The sequence below is a fragment of the Rhinolophus sinicus genome, chromosome 10, assembly GCF_057876585.1.
Source record: "Rhinolophus sinicus isolate RSI-liver-muscle chromosome 10, RSI-T2T, whole genome shotgun sequence".
Classification (NCBI taxonomy): Eukaryota; Metazoa; Chordata; class Mammalia; order Chiroptera; family Rhinolophidae; genus Rhinolophus; species Rhinolophus sinicus.
In genome coordinates, this window is record NC_142510.1 from 3231476 (window position 1) to 3254842 (window position 23367).

General features: G+C 47.7%; 1 protein-coding gene across 5 annotated transcripts in view; it reads right to left on the minus strand.

Annotated features, from left to right (window-relative positions):
* The window catches only part of IQCK (IQ motif containing K), a 348027-nt gene that overhangs the window by 185039 nt on the left and 139621 nt on the right, over nt 1-23367 (minus strand). For 4 of the 5 annotated variants that reach the window (XR_016022511.1, XR_016022509.1, XR_016022508.1 and 1 more), the window contains one exon: nt 20922-20991. The exons of the other annotated variant lie outside the window; for it this stretch is intronic. The gene's annotated coding sequence lies outside the window, so the exon portion shown is untranslated. The remainder of the gene's footprint in view (nt 1-20921; nt 20992-23367) is intronic. 5 annotated transcript variants of the gene reach the window in all.

A 23367-nucleotide genomic window follows, 5' to 3' on the forward strand; every position in this document is an offset into this window, starting at 1 on the left:
CTTGTTTGTATTATAATAAATTCTAATATGGTGCACTTTTGGTGTTTGCTATCTGTAGAGCTGTTCAAACCAAGGCACAACTCTGATCAGAACATTTTAAATGAGGTCCTTCTACTCTGTGCTGGTGCTAGAATGAGGCCTGCGTCCCTCCTGCCTCCTGGGTAGTCAGATACCGTTCAGCATGTAAGACCACTGAGCTCTGCTTCCAGTGTTCCTGAAGGAGATGGCTTACTGGGTATACAACTGAATTCTCTTCTGACCACATCCTCTACGCGTCTTCGAGACACGGATAGCTACAACTGTTAAGTAGAAATCTAGCGTAATGGCTGAGAGCTTGGACTTGGAAGCCAGATGTCATGGGTTCGTGTCCCAGCTCCACCATTTACTAGATGTGTGGCCTCGAGCAAATCCTTGAAGACTTATGAAAGACTGTGCTAGGGTAGAATGTGGTGCGAAAGTTCGTTTTTTTCCAGTTGCCTGCAAGGTGAGGAGATGCTCTCAGTCAGGAAACCAAGGTGTGAAGTCAGTTATTGTCACCTATAACTTTGCAGGCTCTGCCCCTTCCAAGCTGTGTGGCTTTGGGCAACGTTCACAACCTCTCTGAGTCTCAATCTCCTCTCCATAAAATAGGGCTACCGTGTTTCCCCGAAAATAAGACCTCACCGGAAAATAAGCCCTAGCATGATTTTTCAGGAGACATCCCCTGAACATAAGCTCTAATGCGTCTTTTGGAGCAAAAATTAATACAAGACCCGGTCTTATTTTCGAGGAAACACAGTAATAGTAACTCCAGTACATACCTCTTGGGAGATTAATAACAGTAGAGCTAAAAAGAGCCTCCAAAGGTACATCAGCTCACAGGTGACAATGCTGACCACAAACAGCTTAATGATTTTTGTCCAGACAGAACCCAGATCACCTAACACTTCATCTTTCCCCTCTGTCTCATTGCCTTCTCTGTAAGATTCTGGTGTCTCGCCCCCTCAAAACCACATTCTTTCTGCGCCCTTTTGAGAGGTGGGTCTATTGCCCAGTTTTCCAACTCTTCAAACCCAGGTCATCCAAGCACGACCTATAACAGCATCATTAAAACACTTGCTTTGACTGTTCCAAGGTGGAAACTTCTAAATTCACTCTACCTGGAATCTTAACCGCGGCTCTCAAACTAGCTCTGCATTTCCCACACAAACCGCCATCAATTCTGACAGCCACCCCCAAACGAGTGTCACAATCTATCTTTGCATCGACTGGGAGAATAAAAGCAACTTACAAGTAGTTGCGAGGGAAATACAGCAAAGCAAAGAATGTGCCGAAAAGGTTACAAACAGAAGCTGTCAGGCACAGCCATGGCGGCCTCATTAATTTTATTAACCGTCTCAAGGAGGTGGGATAAGTGAGTTGATGAAGGCTGAACGGTTAAATAATAATCCTTTCATTAGTGCACTCAGCTAACTACGAAGAGGTCAGAGGCTCCTGTCTACTGAGATAAACAGACACCGTGAATTTCCTGCGTTTATTAGGAGAATGTGTCACTGTCACGCCAGAAAAAGAAAACTTTTCTGATTAAGAAGGAGACCACAGGGCCACTGGGAGGAGAGATGCCTTCTCATCTGCTCTGCATGAGGAGTTGTTAGGTCTGAGGAGCTTTGTCACCTCGTGAATGTCAGTAACACGATATTTCCTCTCCACTGGAGATAGAACAGGAGGGGGTGAGGGTTAAACTGAAGTATGAGGGATCCAGATTAAACCCCGAAAAAGACATTTTCACAGTGAGAAGCAAATCTCACTCAGATGGTTTCAGTGAAAAGGCTTTGCCCGAGAGACTGCTGAAAGTGGTTTGAGCAAGAATAATAAGAGCTATTGAAGAGTCTAGGAACTAGAAATAAAAGGAAGCCTCGCCCTCCTAGGCCCGGTGAGGTGATGGGGGGACTAAGGTTACAGCAGCTCAGAGTGGGCTGTGTTTTGGAAGAGGGGCCTTCCAGCAAGCAGGTGCCACGCGACTGCCAGACATATGATGCCAGGCAGGAAGGTGAGGGTGCCCCATCCTCTCTCTTCCTTCCCTCTGGTATCCTGCCGATGCCTCCACTGGCCAAGCTCAAACCAAACTCAGCCAGGAAGAGAGCACAGGTGATGCAGTCTGCAGTGGCTCCAGGGCACAAAACAGTGACAAGCAGATCCACGGTGGATTGAGACAGGAAGCAATTGCAGAATCGCCATCAAAGGTTAGATTCTTGGGCGCTGGAGGGGATCTTAGAGATTATTTCACTCAAAAAAAAGAAAGCTAAGGCCTAAGAGATTTGCTTGCCCAAAGTCACACAACCTTGACGTTGGCAGGTCCTGTTGCCATTGATTTTCTAGCACATTCCTGGAAATACATAATATAGACCTTCATGAGCTTGCTTTCCAACCTTCATGGTTAGAAATTTCTTTGATTGATCCTCAGACTCTCCAATGGCCAGACTATGAACCTGAACACGTTCAGGGAAGTAAATGAAGACGGTCAAGAGGGTGGGCACTCATTTAATAACCACATGTCCCAGGCACTTCTATGGTGATTCATTTACTTGAAATCAATACTTCGATAAGTACTGAAATATACGATGTGCCAGGATCCATTCTAGGCACAGTGATTCATCAGTGAGCAAGACAGACAGGGACGCTGCCCTTGTGGCATTTACATTCCAGTGGGAGAGACACCGAAAAGCAAATAAGCTAAGTTCAGGTAGTGGTAAGTGCTGGGAAAAAACAATAACAGTAAGTGATTGGGGTCAGGCAGAAGCAACATTAGGGATGTCTGACGGGGAAGGTCTTTTTGGAGAAGGTGGCAACAGAACTGGATCCCAAATTAAAAGGACGCAGCCCTACAAAGAGCACTCCAGGCTAAGGGACCCGAAAGGACAAAGGTCTTGAAATGGAAATAACCTTGAGTGTCCATGGAACAAATAGAAGATGACTTGTATTGTTGAAGCACAGTGATTCAGGGGAGAGAGGTGTGAAACAAGACAGGGAGGGGCAGGCAGGTGCAAAATCATGGTGAGATGTGTGGGCCCTGGCGAGGAACGGAGTGGGACACCATTGGGGAATGGTAAGTAAGAAACTCATGTGGTCTTATCATCTCACTTAATCATCACAACAACTCATGAAGGGAATGTTGTTACCTCCATTTTTCAGATGCGAACACCGAATCTTGGGGAGAGGAGGGTACATTAAGTTTGCTTAAGGTCACAGTGAGGAATTTATGAGTTGGTATTTAAGCCCAGTCCTGTCTGGTTCCAGGAGACACTTCCTCAGGCCACTTTTGACATCATTTCCTTGACTTCCCCGTACTCTCCTGACTTAGCAGCGTGCTCCCATGAGCCTTTGCATCATGTACGGTTGCTATTTAGCCTAAAGCCATCCCCTGGTTTCAGGAATGAGGAGTCAGACATCATCAGTTCGTATCACATGGCTCTATTTCATGACCCGATTCGTGTGTCTGATAAAATCTGGCGGAGTATCAGCCCCGCAAGACTGGAGATGAAATAACATAGACTCTACTAGAAGGTAAGGCATTAAAAAGGTATATCCTTTTTGAAACGTTCTTGCACAACCCTCAGTAATATTTTCAACGTCACTGTTTTGCAAATGCTTTTATACAGATTTCAACTCAGTCCTACTCAATTTTACGCGCTGGCCCTTTAAAAAAAAAAAAAAACTGCCTGTGCTTCTGTCCAAGGTGCTGCAATCATTTGGGAACAACTTTGATTTGAACAAAAAAGGCAATATACGTTAAGAAAATTTTACATATGAAGATACAGATTTGCCCACACACATGTGCGCGCACCCATAAAAAAGGAATTGGTGCAGCGTTATTTACACGAAACTATTTACATTTACAGAAAACTACTTATTTACGAGAGGACTTCTTACAGGAACAAGTTCCCCTCGGGCCTTATTCCTCAAATCATGGTCCACCTATCAGAGCAGCAGCACCTGGAACCTTGTAAGAAACAGACTCACCGGCCCCACCCCAACCACTAAACCAGAATCTGAATTTTTACAAGATTCCCAGGTGAGTCAGACACACATTCAAGTTTGAGAAGCCCTGCCTGTCTGCACTTTAAAATGGTGGTTTATACCCTTGGGAAGCTTTTGAAAATCCCAACACCGAAGTGGAAATCCAGGCAGGATTTTTTTTTTTCTGTTTTATATATATATTATTTTATTTTTATTTTTTAAAGATTTTATTGGGGAAGAGGAACAGGACTGTATTGGGGAACAGTGTGTACTTCCAGGACTTTTTTCCAAGTCAAGTTGTTGTGCTTTCAGTCTTAGTTGTGGAGGGCGCAGCTCAGCTCCTGGTCCAGTTGCCATTGCTAGTTGCAGGGGGCAGAGCCCACCATCCCTTGCGGGAGTCGAACCGGCCAACTGAGCCATCCGGGAGCTCAGCGGCAGCTCAGCTCAAGGTGCCATGTTCAATCTTAGTTGCAGGGGGTGCTGCCCACCATCCCTTGCGGGACTCGAGGAATTGAACTGGCAGCCTTATGGTTGAGAGCCCACTGGCCCGGGTGGGAATTGAACCGGCAGCCTTCGGAGTTAGGAGCACGGAGCTCTAACCGCCTGAGCCACCGGGCCGGCCCCCAGGCAGGATTTTGTAAAGTTTCCTCATATGACTCCAATGTGCAGCCAAGACAGAAAACCACGGATTTTTTTTTGTAAGAAAATGTGGTATGACTACCATAAATGGAAACCCAGTGTCACCTGCCATACATAGATAGAAGTCATTGAAAAAGGCCCAAGATTGCCAATAATTCTTACCTAATATGATTGTCTGAAAGTGATGTCTCCGGCAGTCCCCACTTATCCACGCTTTCACGCCCCGCCCCCCGTCTCAGTCAACCCCAGTCCGAAAACATTAAATGGCAAGTTCCAGAACGAGACAAGGCATGAGTTTGAAGCGGCGCGTGCTTCTGAGTAGTGTGATGACATCTCCCACGGCCCTGCTCTGTCCCACCGGGGACGCGACTCAGTCCTTCATCCGGCATCTCCACCCTGTACTGTGGACACAGCCCCCCACCGCCTTTAGTCGGGAGCCTCACGGCAGCCCTCTCGGTGACAAGGTCAGAGGTCACAGCATCACCGAGCTTGCGTTCAATCACCCTAATCTCACTTAGTAATGGCCCCAACGCGCAAGAGGAGTGATGCTGGCAACTTGAATCCACCAAGGAGAAGCCATAAAGTGTTTCCTTGAGCGAAAAGGTAGGGATGTGTAGGAAAACCCAGCACATACAGGGTTCGGTTCTATCCATGGCCTCAGGCATCCACTGGGGGGTCTTGAAACATATCCCCCCTGGATAAGGGGGGACTGCTGTACTCTCGCTTTGCTAAGAAATCAAAAGTTAGCTGTTAAGGGCCTACTACCAACACGCTGAGACTTTCTCCTTAACCTAATCAGGAGGATTGATAGCAAATCAGAATGGGCTGCAATGTTATTGAAGCCACGCCTGGTGCTCTCTAAAGCGTCTCACACACGCTTTGTGTTGCCAGCCCTATAGTTTAGGAAACACTCTTCTATTAAGATGCTTCAGCTGCTTCGTTTATTTTTGCGATCCCCAGCCTTAGCTGCACTTTAGACTCACCTGTAGTTTTTTGTTTTTTGTTTTTTTTAAAAAACCTATACCCAGACCCTACCCCCAGATGAATGGAATCAGAACCTTCTGGGAATGGGCTCAAGGCATCAGAAACACCCTTGGGACAGTCTGAAACTGCATAGAAGGCAGTTACCCAGACAGTTGCAGGCAGGATTTCTGCCCTTCAAGCAGAGCCCTACTGGTAAGGACAATCAGAGAAGGGCCTCTTGCCACAGCTCAGTTACGGTTCCTACATGGAAGACGGGACAAAGGGAAAAATCCCGCCCTCCTGGGGGCAGACCAGCCTGAGAAACAGACAGGGAGAGAGGCTTGTTCATATATTGTTTCTTCTCCAATTGCACAAATCAGTCAACGCCCTGCTCCTCCACTGGGGCTGGAGTGAAAAAGGAGGCTGCAAGAAGTTACCTTGCAAGTACCTCTGAGAGTAAGACCCAGGGTTCCTAAATGATGGGCTAAGGTGAGACAACTAGAAAGAGAAAACGGTTTCTCGCATACTCAGCTCCTCATCACTTAGGGAATTCTACTAATGTGACTCGGGGGATTTCACAGCCTGCAGTCACACTGGACAAGTCACTGCTCATCTCTGAGCTACTGTCGCCCCATCGTAAAACAGAAATGACAACAGCACGGACTTCAAAAGGGGTTGTATCTGGAATATGTTTGTAGTATTAATAAATAACATTATTGGTTAGTTCCCTGTGATAGGACAGTGGAAACATGGCATATTCCAGGACCTCCCTGAGAAACTGGGTCCCCTTTGAGGTGACGCAAGGTCACTCCCAGGAAGAAAGCGGTGAGCTGTGTCAAGTTCCAGCTCTGTCTCTTTTCCAAAGTAGAGAAAGCATATTAGTCATTAGTCATCCAGTGACAGTCCCTGAAAAAGACAGAGCAACAAAGAAGACGGCGGCAGGCCATCGGCCACTCCATACTCAATTTCAATAGTGGCCTCCAGTTCTGCCCGAATTCTTTCCCTCGAAACAGTGTGTATCCACTGCTAATCTCTGGAGCAAAACGTCAGCCTGCAGGGTGGTGCGCTGGCAGCTGCAAAAGGCCACTGGCCCCATCTCATCTCATTAGGGTCTCACCGCTGGCTTCAGTGCTGAGAAAAATGGAATTCGTCCCGCTGGTGGGTGAAGGTTGACAGACAGGTGACCTGTCCCCATGATGTCAAGTATGTCCCTAGGGCTCTGAGACAGCGTACAAATATTCCTCAGCTGGAAACAAGGACTTCTCCTTATTGTCAATTAATTCTGTAAATATCTGATTTCTAAGAGGCTGTAAAGAACGGACTTCCCGTTGCTAACCGTGTATGCCTCTTGGTGTATCTGATGCAGGGGCATGGGGACGCGCTCTGACATTGCTGCCCCAGCCAGGAGAAGGCCACAGCCATGAGAGGAAAGGACAGGGTCTGTCTCGAGAATGAGGTCATCGTAGCGTCTGTCATCTGTGGGGGAAGAGGTCGTCAGACAGAGAATAGGAACTAGATGTGAAAATGTGGGAGAGAGCGCTCAGCTTCTCCTTGTTGTGACTTGGACAGTCTGATGTCCAAGGACTTCTATTAACTGTTGCTACTATCTGTGCTACAGGCTTTACTGGATTTTCTCTTGTAATCCTCATCCCTCCAAGCTGGGCCTCTTATCACCCCCCAAACCCCACGGTTTACAGGTGAGATCCCTGAAACTCAGAGAGGCCAAGTATCTTGCTCAAAATCGCTTGGCTAATAAAGAGAATGGCGGGGCCACAACTCTCATCCAGATCTGTGTCCCAAAAGCCTGGTATCTGTCCCTTATATGACTGTGATTGCTAATATAACACCCAGAAGGCCGGGTAGACTTGACAGATGTTTGCCAAGACTCAATCAGACACAGAAAGTGGAAAGAGAGGGAAGAAACACGTGTGGAAGGTATTACTAGGACTCTCCAAGATTTGGGCTCTCCTCTCTGACTGGGCAGACACCCCTCTGAAGGAGAAGCACAGACATACAGCTTTCTTTGGCCAATGGAATGTGACATGTGACATGACTCACTTTTTGGCATTTACGAGTCACGAAGTAACTGCCCTCTCTTTCCCTGCCAAGCCATTGTGGAAAGAACCTGAGCCAAGCCAAGACATGGAGGCCAGTCACCCAAACCCACAGTACATTTTAAGTGAGAAATAAATGTGTGTTAAGTAACTGCATTTTGGTGATGTTTGTTACTGCGGCATCACTTCACCCACCCTGAGCAACACGACGATGTCCAGGCTAGAGTTACAGAGCAGTGGCACCTATAAAAAAATGAAATGTGGGGAACAATGTCTGCATCGAAAACTCTATTAATGGATGTCAAATCAAAGAGACCGTTTCGGTCTGCTTCAAAATAGAGCAGTGCTATCAAAGCCTATTGAAAAGGTGGTACAATGTGGTAGGTAAGTGCAGTCTGGCTGACGTGTTTAATTCCTGTCTCCCTCCGACAACTGCCAGCTGGGCGGACTCACCTCTGCGAGTCTGTTTTCTCATTCAAAACACGGATTTACAGGAACACTAGCCTCATAGCATGAGCAGTAGGAGTTTTAAGTGACACTACACATATAAGTACTCGACATAGTAGTACCTGGTACAGGTAAGTCCTCCAGAAATGTAACTATCATTACCGAAGGAGGAGGCAAAAACTACTGGCAGAAATGAAAAGCATTAGTTACCCCCTTCCCAACAGTGCCCTGTGAATCCTGCAGGGGTTAACCCAAGGCATGCATGCATGCACACGCACAGTTGCACGCACGCACAGTTGCACACAGGCACAGTTGCACGCACAGGCACTCACAGCCCTCATGCACTGCCCTTTGATTCCTCTCCTAAGGCAGGGATGGAAATGAAGTCTGCCGACTGTGCAGCCCTAATTGCATTTGCTCCCTGAAAGAGGGTCTGGCCCAGAGCACCTGCAGTCCAGCGCTACGTGACAGCCAGGCTGTCGTGCAGGCAGCAGGGCCCAGGCAGCGTGCTGATTTGGGGGCTCTGGGACCTGAGACACCACCAGACGTGGCAGACCCCTGGGGGCCCCTCCCACCTGCTACACCCACCCTGGAAAAGCAGCTTCCTACGCAAAGTTGGGGGCAGTCTGGACGTTTGCCATCAACCCCCTTCTCCAGGACCCTCAGGGGCTGCAGGCGGGGAAAGAGGAGTCCAGATGTTTTCCCGATGCCCTGGGAGGCCGACTACATAGCGTGGTGCTGAGAGCAGAGGGTTCTGAAAAGCGGGGACCAGGCCCAAAGTCCAGCTCTGACATCCCATCCGATGGAGAACCCATGTCCTCAGCTGTAAGTTTCAAGGTGGTAACATGTGCAGGACTGGACGGGATGGTGCATCGAAAGTGTTCAGACAACACCTGACACAGAGCAGAGGCCCAGGAAACTAATGGAAATATTTGTTCACTCATTGGACAAACATTTATTGAGCTCACCCTGAGTCAGCTCCAGTTCCAGCTCAGAAGACATGGGTACACCACTGAGAGTAAGTCTCTGCCCTTGCAGAGCCTACATTCTGCTGTTGTACAAGTAAAAATCCACGAATAAAGTAGGCAGGAAAGTCCTTCTTTTTCCTCTCTCCCCCCAGGGATAACCACTGTTCACAGTTTCCCATATGGCCCTCAAATCATTTTCTACACACAAGTATCCTTTAAATACACACACACACACACACACACACACACACACACACACACACGGTATCATACTATACCCGCTGAGGTAAATTTGCATTTTTTTCACAGAGTATGTCCGGGGTATTTTTCTGTGTCAGCACATATGTGGTGACCTCATTGTTTTCAGTCACTGCAAAGTATTCTATAGTAAAGAGGTCCCATAATTTATTGCGAGGCTTTCAGCAGTTCTGCAGTGTTTTACTCTCCAAATGACTGCAAGGAACAGCCTTAGGTAGATACATTTTGATACGTCAGATGGGCTGCTTTTCTTTATGACCTTCACACAACCGCATTGAGACAAAAGCTAATTTAACAGCGGTTACAAGCCAGGCACTGCATCAGGGGCTGGGGTCCAGAAGTGAATAAACCATGGTCCCTGCCCTCGAAGAGCTCACACTGCCATCCAAAGCCGGTGTTGATGGATTTAATGAGCATCTACTATGGGCAATTCATCGTGTGGTGACACAAACATGCATTATCTCACCCATTCTTCACAACAAAAGCACCCTATGAGGCAGGTACTATTATCAGCCCAACTTTACAGATGCGATTGAAGCTCAGAGAGGTTAAGTAACTCACTCACCTCAGGTCACACAGCTAGCAATAGACTGAGCTGGAATTCAAACTCAGGCTCTTAAAACACTTAGACTCAGGAAACAGGATTAAAGTTAGTGTAAGTGGGACCTCAGAGGAGGGAAGAAAGGACTCAATTAGAGAGATCGGGGAAGGCTCCAGAAAGAAGTGACAATTAAGTGGCATTGGAAAAAAAAAAAAAGAAAAAGAACAAGCTTGTTCTAATTGACAAGGAGGGAGCGGGAATTCCAAGAAGAGAGCCGCGCGCTCAAAGCCCTGGGGCTGTGACGGTGGAATTTCTGGGAACCAATGCATGTCATTTAGCAGAAACGGGGTGCAGTGAGGGAGACGGACCTGGAGGGCGGGGTGGCAGGACCACGGACAGCTCCGCATCCTCGCGGAGGACTCTGACCCTTATCCTACAAGTTATGAGAAGCCATTGAAGGGTTGGTGAGGCAAGAACGTCAGGATCAGAGTTGTGTTTTTCAAAGAGCATGCTGGCTGTCGGGGTGGAAGATGAACTGATGGGGGGCAGCAAGGAGACCGATTAGGAGGCTGCTGCAGCCATCCAAGTTACACTTGGAGACTTTGTCTTCTTGGGGCCAGCTCACGCCATGTAATAAAAAACCACAGGGTGGCATCAGGGGCAGGACGTGCCAATCCAGAGAGACCAGGAGCTCAGGGGCTCCGGAAAATGCCTGAGGCAGACTCAGTCCCTGCTCTTCCCCAGAATGAGAGCTGATAGCTGACTGCCCAGTGGGGAGACCTGACTTTGCCTTGGACCATTTCACTCCACGCCCAGAAAGCTTCCAGCAGCCGAGATTTGGCCTCGGGTCGCCCCATCCTGGTGAGAGGAGGGCATCTTGAGCAGCGGCCCATCCCTTCCACCACCCCCTCAGCGGGCGCCAAGGGCCTGTGGACCTGCAGAGAGCCAAGCCGCGTGGCCGTAGCCTTGTGAGTCACCCCAGCTGGTTCCGGCTATTTTCCCTGGGAGGCAGAGGCGCTGGCGGAAGTGTGTCCTGGCGAGGCCAGGCAGGAGACCAGCGGCCAGCCTGCCAGGGGCTGCCAGGCGTGGCCGCGGCTGACAGGCAGAATGGATGCCGGCAGCCACCCGCTGACCTTGTGGGGAGGCAGAAAGCTGCTTGCTCACTTCCGCAAGGCAGAGCAGCCAACACCCCGGACCTGCCCAGGGCAGGGGCACACAGCACAAGGCAGTAGCATTGGCGGTTGACAACGGCAAGTAAAACAGCTAACGAGTCACTGAGCCGGGACTGCCATCCAGGAGCTGTGCTCCATACTTGACGTCCTCACTGTGTCTGCTAAAATACTTTACAGCTGTTATTTCATTGAATCCACTACAGCAGGGGTCCAGCCAAATCCAGTTTGTGGCTTGGCTTTGTATGGCCCATGAAATAAGAATGATTTTCACATTGTTAAAGGGTTTTAGGAAAAACAAAGAAAAACATGTGATAGAAGCGATCTGTGGCCCAGAAAGCCTAAAATATTTACTATCTGGTCCTTTATTGAAAAAGTGTGCCAATTCCTTCACTAGAACATAAGCTCAAGGAGGGCAAGCAGGCTGTGTGTGTGTGTGTGTGTGTGTGTGTGTCCCAATTCCTAGAAGAGTTCTCAGCACATAGTAAATGCTCAATGAATATTTGTCAAGTGAATGAATGCATGAGTGAATGAATAAGTGAATGAATTTTGATTATTACCCAATGACATAAATACTAACATTAGCCCCATTTTACTGATGAGTAAACCGAGGCTTACAGTGGTAAGATGACTTGCCCAAGTCATAAAGTTAGAAAGCTCCTGGGCTGTGATTCTAACTCAGGCAACTTGTAATTCAAGGCCTGGCTTTTTTTTTAATTACTTTAGTTTTTTTCAGTTACAGTTGACCTTCAATATTATTTTATAATAGTTTCAGGAGTACAGCATAATGGTTAGACACTTATATGATTTATGCAGTGATCCTCCCGAGTAGTCTAGTCCCCACCTGGCACTATACATAGCTGCTGCAACATTATTGACTCTATTCCCTGTGCTGTACTTTACATCCTCGTGACTATTTTGTAACTGCCAATTTGTATTTCTTAATCCCTTCCCCTTTTTCACCCAGCTTCGCAACCCCCATCCCCTCTGGCAACCTTCAGGGCTTTTTAACTGTAGCAAAAGGGCCCAGGACCCTAAACCCAGAAGCTAGGACTACATCTCATAGCGCTATGGCTCTGAAACTTTCCTGTGCATCAGAATTATTAGCGACACTTGTTCAAGTTCATGTTCTCAGACCCCACACCCTTGCGATTCTGATTCCATAAATGAGGATCAGGCCCAGGAGTTTGTGCAGGGAGAGAGGAGGGAAGATGAGGTGGTTACTAGGGGCAAAGGACCTTGTGGGGAAGAACAGGAAGGGAAATAAATCTGCAGTACGGGGGCAGAATGCCAACTCTCTTTCTCATCCCCCTATGACTTGTTCAAATTCAAAACAGCCTCCACCAAGAGCGTGTTTTCTTTCATCCAAGGGGGAGCTGAAGAACGTTGTGTGCTCATTGGTTTCCAAAAGTGCAGAGGGAGCCAGGGACGCCTCGTCCCACCCGACCAGCCTACCTTCCCTGTGGCCCAGCGATTGAGTTCCTCGGCCATGCTAACGATCTCTCACCGCAAGCGAGCTGACTCTGCCCACAACAGCTAATGGCGGTTGGTTTGCCTGCTCCGAGAAAGCCATTGGAGGAGTGTGCTCAGGCAAAGGGAGCTTGCAGCATCCTGACCGCTCAGGATGAGAGGTTTTCATTAGGAGGTCAGACAACACCAGGCTCTCTGGAGGCAAATGCGGGGCAGACAGCATATCATCCTCCCGCCCGGACTCTTTCTCCAGCGCAAACGCCTCAGGGACCGGGTCCAGCCTGCTCTCTAATGTAGCACCAAGAAGACTTCTCTTCCTTATAAACACCTGCCCTGGACCCAGCTGTCACAATGTCTGCGACTCCATCACTACAGAGCCATTGCTCACTGGCAGCCATCAACCACTGGGTAAAAGCCCACACCTCGGCCAGAGGCTCTGGGGGTGTGATTCTGCTCTCCCTGTCAATTCCCCCACACTGAATCAGTTTCAGGCCCACATTTCTCTTGCCTCCTGGCCTTGCCTCCTGGCTGGCCCCTCTGCCAAGAATACCCTTCCATGAGAGTGGACTGGTTAACCAACCTATGGCACACTCTTACAATAGAACATTGTGAAGCCGTGAAATATGATGAAACCAAAGACTGTGAGGCACCATGGGAAAATGTAAGAATATACTGAGAACACCCGGTCGGAAATCCTAATAGCAGGTAATAGTTACTGGGCATTTACTACTCTGTGCGAGTGTCTTAGGCGCTTCACAGGTCCCGACGCATTGAATCCCCAAAACAACCTTAGCTGGAGTGTCCTACAATTGTCCATCGCTTTACAGAGGAGAAACTGAGGCTCAGAGAGATTACGTAATGCGTCTAAGACGAGGATCGCAGGCAGAGGGGGAGCTGGGATTTGAACCTAGGTCATTTATCTTTAGTGTCTGCTCGCCTAACCCCCCACAGTCCTGTATGAAACAGAAAGCATTGGTGCAGTGTGACCCTGGTTTTGTAAAAACAAAACAAAATGCATTACTTGTAGAAAGGGGGAGAGTTTTAAAGCCTCGCCTTGATGGGTGCCAAAACGTGCGCAGTGGTTATCTCCTGAGAATGACATTGATGAGGTGAGTGACAGTCCCCAGGCAGCAGCCCGAGATGGAGTTTACCACAAAGCATGTCTACAGAGGATGGCCCTTGGGACCAGTAGCTATGGAAGGGACAGACAGGAAGCAGGAAGTGGGCAGGGGGACAGCTTGAGCTTCGATGCAGGGAGCCCTCGATCTAGGACAGCTCTTGGAGTGCCCCACGTTGGGCCACGGTAGCCAGACCTTTCTGTCTCATCATGTCCATCGGTCATTGGATGTGGGCCACCGTGTAAAGGGTGTAACATCAGATGAGGCAGCTGTCTGCAGCTGAGGCAATTCCTGAAGGGCCGACAGCGGAAGGTATGCCAATGGCTGGGCTGCATCTGGGCAGCAAGTGCTTCCTCCAAGGGGCATCTGATGGGTGCAGCACAGGCTCCCACCAGGGATTTTAACTCTCTTCTTTTCATCTGTATGTTCTATGATTAATGCCTGTCACTTGTGCAGCAAAGGGGGAAATACTACTAAACTGTGTCCAACTGCAGTAAGAGAGTCATAACACAGTGGCTTAATCAATTAGGGAAATATTTTTCTCCCATGTAAAATAAGTTCGCGTTATCAGTGTCCTTCTTTCATTAGCCATGTTTAGCATGTGGCATCCATCCTCATTATTACCTCATGTCTGCCCGATGGCTGCTGCAGTTCCAGCTATCACACCTGCATTCCAGGCAGAGAGAAAGAGGAAGTGGAGAAAAGGAAAAAAGAAGCCTCCCATCTGAGTCAATCTATTTAAAGATTTTCCCCAGAAATTCCTCCCAACGATATCTGGTTACATGTCACTGGCCACCTTTATCTGCAAAGGAAACGAAAATGTGTTCTTATAGTTGCCCTGAGAGTTGGTTCTGACAGTGAGGAAAGGGGGTAGGGGGATAACAGGTATTGGGTAGCCAACTAGAAGCCTCTGCACAATGACTGACTTAGCTTGGGTTCCCCTGAAAGCAGATCCTGACTCAAGGATTTAAACGCGCATTTACTTGATCCCGGGAAACACCAGTAGAGGAGTGGAAATGAGAAAGGGAAGGGAAGACAGCCAATAAAGGGTGAATTACTGTGCAAGTTACCAATGTGGGCAACTGGGGCTTACTCCCATTTGGGAAAACTCTGAAAACCCATGGAAAACACTTGCCTGAATTATTCTCCCCGAGGCCCAGGGGTGCTGGGATATTTATGTACAGATTCCTGGCAGTTGAGTGGAAGACGCTCAAGCTGACACGATAGTGATAAACTGGGCCCCAGCTTTAAAAAAAAAAAAAAAAATGCTGGTAGTTGGAAGTCGGGCCATTTACCCTAAAGTGGTAAATTCAAGATCATGGTGAAATGTACAGCAAATAACTTATTGTTAAGAAATTGTACTTGCTGTTAAGTACAGAATTTTGTGAATTGCTTATTTCTTGTAAATTAGAGCAAGATGCAATGTCAGCACTATAGTAACACTCAAAGTTCCTGGCTCATTCCATCTTGTGGTGCTATAAACGTCCCACAAGTTATAGGGCAATAGTAGCCTATCCCCAGTTCCAGGCCTAATTGGTCTTAACCAATCAGAATAAGGCATGCCCCTGGCAACTGTTACTGGCTCAGGAAAGATCACATGATCTAAACTGGCCAATCAGATTAAAGGTAAGGGATACAGTCTAGGCAGAGTAGGGAGGTTTCAGCATCTCTCCTGCTATGTGGGAATGATGAGGCATGGAGACCCAGCTGCCACCAGAAGCCATCTTACACCTACAGAGAGAACCACGAGGAGCGCAGAGCAGAGAGATGGAAAGAACCTGGGTCCTCCTGACATCACTGAGCTACTGATCATTCCCTGCTTAAGCGTCCACCCTACATGTGAACTTCCAGCTCTGTGATTAAATAGGTTATTTGTGAGCAAGCTTTAATCAAGATTTTCTGCCATTACAGCTAAAAGACATTCTAATGAATACATCTATCATAATTTTGAACACACTATTACTTTTGCTTGTTTAATTGCCGGCTGCCTCCAGATTTTTCCACTAGATTGTATTCTCTGTCAAAGCAAGACTGTCTTATTCACTATAAACTTCCCAGGGCCTACCAGAATCAAGTGCTTCTAGTAGATTCTCAGTAAATATCCATAAATGGATGGACAACATCCCCTATGCTTTATGAATCGGAAAGAAAGGAGCGGATTTCCAACCAGTCCTGGGACACAGCCTATCCCACCTGTGCTTCAGCCTCTACTGAATATTTTTACTAATGTACCTTCCTTCATAGCTGTTGCAAATTGCACTCATGTATTACTTACCTATGATCTTTTAAGTTATTCAAAATCTAGAATCAAATATGCAAGTAAAGGCATTAGTCGTGTGTGGCAGTCAAGTTAAAATTCACCATTATTCCAGCTATGCGTCAGTGCACCTCTGCACAAACTTGTCCTGGCACCACCCCGAGCATTCAGCGTCCAGACCAAGGGGAATAACCCCTACGATCCCAGAATGGGCACCCCCAACTGGAATACCCTCTTCCCAACTGTTTTAGTTATCTACGGTGTGTAACAAATTACCCCCAAACTTAGCTGCTCTAAACAGCAAACATTCATTATTTCACACTTGGTGAGGGTCAGGAATATGGAGAAGATTAGCTCTGTGGTTCTGGTTCAAGGTCTCACATGAGATGGCAGTCAAGCCATTGCTTGTCACTGCAAGACACAACCCACTTTCAAGTTCAATGACATGTCTCTTGGCCATAGGGCTGCTCACAGCCTGGCGTCCCCCAGAGTGGGTGATCCAGGAGAAAGAACGCACGTGAATCTGAGAGAAGCTGTCTTTTATAACCCAATCTTGGAAGTGACATGCTATCACTTCTGTCATGTTCTGTTCATCAGAAGTTAGGCACTACGACCAGCTCACACTCCAGGGAAGAGGGCTTACACTCCGTGTCCTGTGGGGAAGAGTAGCAGACAATTTGTGGATATATTTTTTAAACCACACTACCACTGAGTCTTTCCTTTCTTCACTGGATGTTTGTCTTCTGGGATTAAGAGAGTCACAGCGTGGGTGGCCTCATGCTTGCTCAGTCACCATCATCATCACCACCATCATCGTCATCATCTTTATTAACACAAGAGAACGATCGCGTACAAATTGCTACCATTTTCTGAGCCATATGCCAGGCAAATGCTTTATGTGCATTCATCCTCGCAACACTATTAGGTAGGGACTATTATTGTTCCCATTTATAGTTGAGGAAACGAAGGTTTGGAGGCAGCTAAGTGATTTATTCAGTGCTACATAGCTAAGAAGTGGATAAACCAGGATGGAGAGCCAGAGCTACCTATCGGAAGAGTCCGTGCTGTTAACCACCACTCTACACTTCCTCCCGTTGGCCAATAAACGAAACTCCATTTGTCCCAGCAACCAGGTCAGGTTCCCAAAGCCCCATGGGGAAAATTTTTAAAAGTTAGAAAAAAAAAAACACCTTTGAAATCAGAGTTAAATTAGGTCTAAATCAGAGGATGGGAGGGTAGGAAACTAATATACAGAGCGTACACTCACGCATGGATCCAAATGAATAGGAAAAATCCAAGCATATCCCCCAATGAATGCAAATCTATGCAGATGTATGCAAATACCTGTAAGAGGCTAGGCCAGTCTATGTAAATGACCATGTCCTGAAAAGCAATGGGGGGATCAGACCGGCTTTTCAGAAGGCAATGCTCCCTGTGTTGACCTCTTGGTATAGGGGTCGCCACTGGGCAAAAGGGAAAAAACCTCTAAATTGAAGACTTTAAGGAAAATTGTACTCGGAGTGACATCCAGATGGTTGCAGGAGAACGAATACCCCAGACGAGAGAGGCACAGCTTCTCTGGCCCCCAAAAAGCTGCCAGATTCAATAAATTAGTAAAAATCAGTAAGAAAACATCCTGTTTGCAAACAAGTGCCATTTTCTTGTCCCAAAGGTAAATTAGCAAAAGCCGAATTGGAAATCTATCCTTTCAGGGCCATCAGTCTCAAACGCTGGTATGCATTAGATTCAGCCTGTGTCATTAGTTAAAATCCCTGTGCCCATTCCCAACTCTCCTGAGTCAGTGGGGTGGGAGGCAGATGTGCTGGAAATCTGCACTGTGAAAACACATCCGCGATGATTCTGAATCAGGAAGAACAGGGATCACTTTTTAACAAACAGGCATTTAAAAAACACAGGGTTTGAGAACGGGCAGATGTAGGTTTAAATCTCAGCCTGACCTTTACTTACTATGGGACCTTGGATTGTCCACAAGGTATCACAGCCCCAGTTCCCTCATTTGTACAATAGGGCTAATTGTCGTCTCTCTCAAAAGATTGTTTTGTGGACTAGTCGGGAGAACGCATTTCAAGGGCTTGGCGCAAAGCCAGACGTACAGTAAAAATTCAGTAAATATTTATGACAATCATATTCTTTGATGGAAGTCAGGAACCAGAGTCCTTGACCCACTGTCCAGGCTGGCTCCTAAAATAAGGGCCTCCACCGTTATTAACTGAATAAGCCTTTACCTTTCCTCCCACTTCCCACGCGAGAGGCGGAGTAACGATCTGATTGGTAAGTTGACAAGAGTCTGCATTCCATTGGCCCACTGTTCTTTTTGGCGTCTCCGACTCCCTGCTCCTCCCCTTTTCCCTCCCTCCCCCCCCCCTTTCTTCCTCCCCTCCTTCCTCACTCTCAGCAATCCCCATAAAAAGGCCTCAGGTTCTAGTCCAGAGGAGTATTACAATGGCTGAGTGAGGTCCACACGTCCCAGCTATACTCTTCAACTGGATTAGCCAGCAACAGGCTTGATATTTGTATCCCTGTCTTGCTCCTGTGCCTATTAATTTCTCAATTGGTCCGAAATCCAAAGAACCGAGGGGCAACCATCTGCCTAAAGCCCCACCACCTGGTGTGCGCCTTCTGGGCCCCGGGCCTCAGCCCACAGTGGGTAAATTCCCTTGAGATCTGTTGTCTGACTTGACAGTTTCCCACTGAGGCCAGTTATTCACTCACGATTAACCATGGCAACCACATTTATGCACTAATTTCACAGCTGTCAAGACTTCCTCTCACGGAACAGCCTTCATGTGCTTGAATTACGACGTTTTTCCCTGTCAATTCTTAATCAAGTGGGTTTGTGGGTGCAAACTCGACAAACAGAAAAGAGCCATCATAAAGGACACCTCAGGAGGAGTGCCCCGGACTCACCCCAGTCACAATTAACAACTAGATTTTGGAGAAGCTTCAAAAGCGTGTAATCCGTGTTTATAAACACCACCACTGCTCGACAATTCCCCTAAAAACTGCTGCTGCATCCATGCGGTGCAGGCAATGTGCCAAAAATTCTGAGTGACACTTCCATACATTCCTTAGTGCCTTGAGTCCTCACAATGACCCCATTTACAGATGAGAAGACTGAGGGTCAGGGAGATACCTGAAGGTATGTATGCCCAAAGTCATACATACCGCCAGAAGTTGCAAAGCCAGGACTCAAACCTCAGTCTCTTGGCTCCAAAATCTTCGTCTCTTTCCACCACACCAAGATGCCTCTTTGTAACCCTCCCACCATGCACCCTTTGTATTTGAGAATACGTCAAGCCAAACCTCAGGATTGAATGGCCTGTTTTAAGGTTTAAACTCGCAGAATAATTCCTAGGTTCAGACCCTGGCTCTTCCGCTTGCTAGCTGTGTGATCTTAGGCAAGTCACTTAAACCATCAATGACACACTTTCTGGTATTCACAGCCTTAGGTAAAGTCCTCCCTTCTGGTTATGCCATTCACTAGTCATGCGACGTTGCATTTTCTGAATTTGAATGTGCATGGAACCTGTGACTTGCTTCTAATCAATGAGACACAACACACAAAAGTGAAGGGATGTCCTGGTGGCCGGATGGCTCAGTTGGTCAGAGCGTGAGCTCTGAACAACAGGGTTGCCAATTAAATTCCCACATGGGCCAGTGAGCTGCACCCTCCACAGCTGGATTGAAGACAATGAGCTGCCGCTGAGCTGCCAGAGGGGCAGCCAGCCGGCTCAGTTGGTCAGAGTGCGAGCTCTCAACAACAAGGTTGCCAGTTCAATTCCTGCATGGGATGGGGGCTGCACCCCCTGCAACTAGATTGAAAACGGTGACGGGACTTGGAGCTGAGCTGCGCCCTCCACAGCCAGATTGAAGGACAACAACTTGGAGCTGAGGGGCCCTGAAAGAACACACTGTTCCCCAATATTCCCCAATTAAAAAAAAACTTTTTTTAAGTGAAGGGATGTCATTTCCATGATTAGGTTACAAAAGACCGTGACTCCGGTTTTGCTCTCAGACTCTCTCTTATTTCCCAGCTTGCACATTTTCATAAGGCAAACTGGCATGTTGGAGAGGCCCCGATGACATTAGACAAAAGAGGAGCTGTGGCCTTCACTGTAACAGCCACGAGGAATTACATCCTGCCAACAAGCACATGAGTCTGAAAGCAGATCCGTCCCCAGTTGAGCCCTGAGATGGCCGAAGACCCCACTGACACCTTGATTGCAGCCTGGGAGGCACCCTGAGCCCCAAGACCCCACTGAGCTCCTCCTGAATTCCTGACCCACTGAACCTGTGCGATAAAGGTGTGTTCTTCTGAGTTGTGCGGTATTGTTTTAAGCAGCAACAGATAATGAGTATGTCATGTAATCGCTGATTCACTCAAACATTCACTGAGCCCCTACGACTTGCCAGGCACAGTGCTAGGACTGAGCATGCAGAAGGAGCGAGGGCGTAGTCTGCAGGAGACACGCAGGTGATGACAGCAGGGTACACAGCCCACGAGAAACACGCTCACGAATGCAGAGTCAATACACATGGCAGTATCCTTTGTCAAAACAAGACTCCTAAGTGTTTAAGAATGCACCCTTTAATTAACACTGAAAGGTAAATAGTCTAAAATAAAGGAGAAAGGAAAAACCTAAATGTGTCCCCCAACAGGGGAAGGACGAAAAAAGAAAACCAACCCCCCATGAGATTTGCCATCCATGAAGTCCACCAAGTACTTTACAGCCATTAAAAATATTGAAGCAAGTCTGTATCTATTGACACGGCAAAAATTCCATGACACACTGCTGGTTAAAATTGAAATTAAAAAAAAAAAAGCAGTATCAGAAAGTACTATTTGATATATCATGGATGTTTAAAAAGCATTCTACTCTGCGCACACATGCATGCATGCACACACACACACACACACACACACACACGGCATTTATCTTCACTGCACATATATACATGCAGAGAACAACACAACGTCAGGGTTAGGGCAAGACTCTGGACTCAGACTTCCGGGACTCACCTCTAGTTATGCCGTTCACTAGTCGTGCGACGCTGCATTTCTGAAATCCTTGGAGTCTCAGTTTCCTCACCTGTAAAGTGGGAATTGTAAAATGAGGATACAGATTGTATCACAGGGTTGTCGTGAATTAAATGAGCTGCTAATATACGGCTGGTACATAGTCAGAGCTCAGTGGGTATTCACTGTTATCAATACCAATACCGTACGATGGTTATGATTAGTGCTATTACGGGTCTGGAAAGATAAAAAGAAAAACTACTGTCATGCAGGGCGTCCGGCGGGGTCTCTGCTCCCGCTCCCCATACAAGAACGCAGGATATGGTGAGGCCAAAAAGGAACACCCACGGAGCCATAGGTAGGGGAGTCATACCACTATATTCTCTCTGGCGGCACTATACTCTCACTGGAGGCTGGATCCACACTGTCCGCAAACCGCCATCCACGCTTGCCAGCCCAGCCGCCATCTCCTTGCTAGCCCCCGTTCTTCTCTCTTTCCTCTCTCTCCTAGCGTAGCCACAGCAGTTATATTAGTGGCCAATGGCTCACTGGTTACAGCTGACGGCCATGCAATCACAGTTGATGGCCATTTACTACCTGAGCCAGCACCTGTCTACGTGAGGCCGAGAGCCTGGAAACTACTTTCTGGGGCTCTGCCCCCACAACTACAAAACAATGTTTACCTTGGGGAGGGTACCGGGATGAGAACCAAGGACAAAGAAGTCTTAGACCTACAGTGGTACCTCGGTTTCCGAACATAATCCGCTCCGGAAGACCGTTCGAGCTCTGAAACGTTGGAGAACAGCCGCCAGCTGGGCCTCCGGAAGCCGTGTGACGTGTTCTACTTCCGAGGCGTGTTCGAAACCGAAGCATTTACTTCCGGGTTACGGCGTTCGTAAACCGAAATGTTTGTCAACGGAGACGTTCAAAAACCGAGGCACTACTGTATTTGCAATTTTCAATTTTTTTTATAAGGATAATGTTTTAAGCATTGCGTAACCAACAAGTGCCATCAATACCCCACCATCAATAAAGAAATAGTCAGGTGGGTACAGGTGCTCAGGTACTGTGGGGCAGACAAAGCAGGTAGTCTGCTCCCCCCCCTCCCCCCGGTGGAGGGGATGGCGTCAAACCAGGCTTTATGGAAAATACAACTGATATTTTCTCCATATACATGTTTTCCTCTCTGTCACCTTTCTCTGAGGAAGCAGACGGGGAGGTTCCCCCACCCGCCCCCGCCAAAGTCCCCTCCAGATTGACAAAGGTCCTCCTGAGAGTCTGGGGAAGGGGTTCAGGGGCTGTTTCCAAAGCTCCCTGGGCACCCACCGGGATGGCCCGGCCAGCTGCCAGCTTGGTCTGGCTGGGCCTTCGAGGCAGCCAGAGAGTTCTTCCAGCCCTGCTGAGCCATCCATTAATAAACTCCTAATAATGGGCTGTTTTCAGGTTCAAGGACACTGCTGTTGATGACTGAGGGAAACCTGTGTCCTGGGAAGGGGTTTGGCTGGTAACGGTGATGGATGGCCACTTCCCTCATCTGCCCTGATCTGCCAGGTCCCTGGGCTGGCAGGGGCTGGCAGGGGCTGCCAGCTGGAGTGAGTAAACCCACCGGGGGCGGGGGGGCTTCCGAATAGAAACAATGAAACACCCCAACACCTCGGGGATCAAACCACAGTTGGGACCTCATTAATTCTACACCTTAACCATCTGAGCTAAATGCCTACTGTGAACAAGCCTGTACTTTCAAAGCAATAAATTCAGCCAGAAGCAGCAATTAACTGGACCAATAAAGGTAGGACGGAGCAGAGAAGAGACATTTATCAACAGTCTCCTAATTACTTGCCCATTTCCCTTCCCATTTATTTTCCCCAATAGTCTTTTTTCTTAATTTTTTTTCTTACCCAACAGTTGTATAATGTCTTCCCTATTATTATTGACCGTTTTTATGGAGGAGAAAACTGAGGCTCAGAAAGGTTCTGGGACTTTCTCAATACTACACAGCTAAGAAGCTAACGAACCTGGTCCTTGTCACATTATGTCCCTTTTACAGATGAGGAAACTGAGGCTTGGGAGAGTCGATGGCTTTCCCAGGGAGGAGCACGTGACTGAGACGTGGCGTGGTCATTATTCCTGAACTCAAATGCAGAGTTCTTTCCCCCGAGTTGATGCCCAAAGACACAGGAAGCATCTCATCCTCTTCAACACTCCCTTGGAGGCTGGATCAGACCTTTCCTGATCCCCCACATTACACTACTTCTTGAAAGCTGGTCCTGGATTCATCCACAGCAGAACTGAACGACGGCAGCATTAAATATGTTAGAATGCATATTCCCGGGCCCTGCCCCTGGTCTTTGAATCACATGCTCTCCCCGTGATCAGAAGCCTGCCTTTTAAACAAATACCCAGAAAGAGACGCGCACCGACGTTTGACAGCCACATCACAGGCATTCTT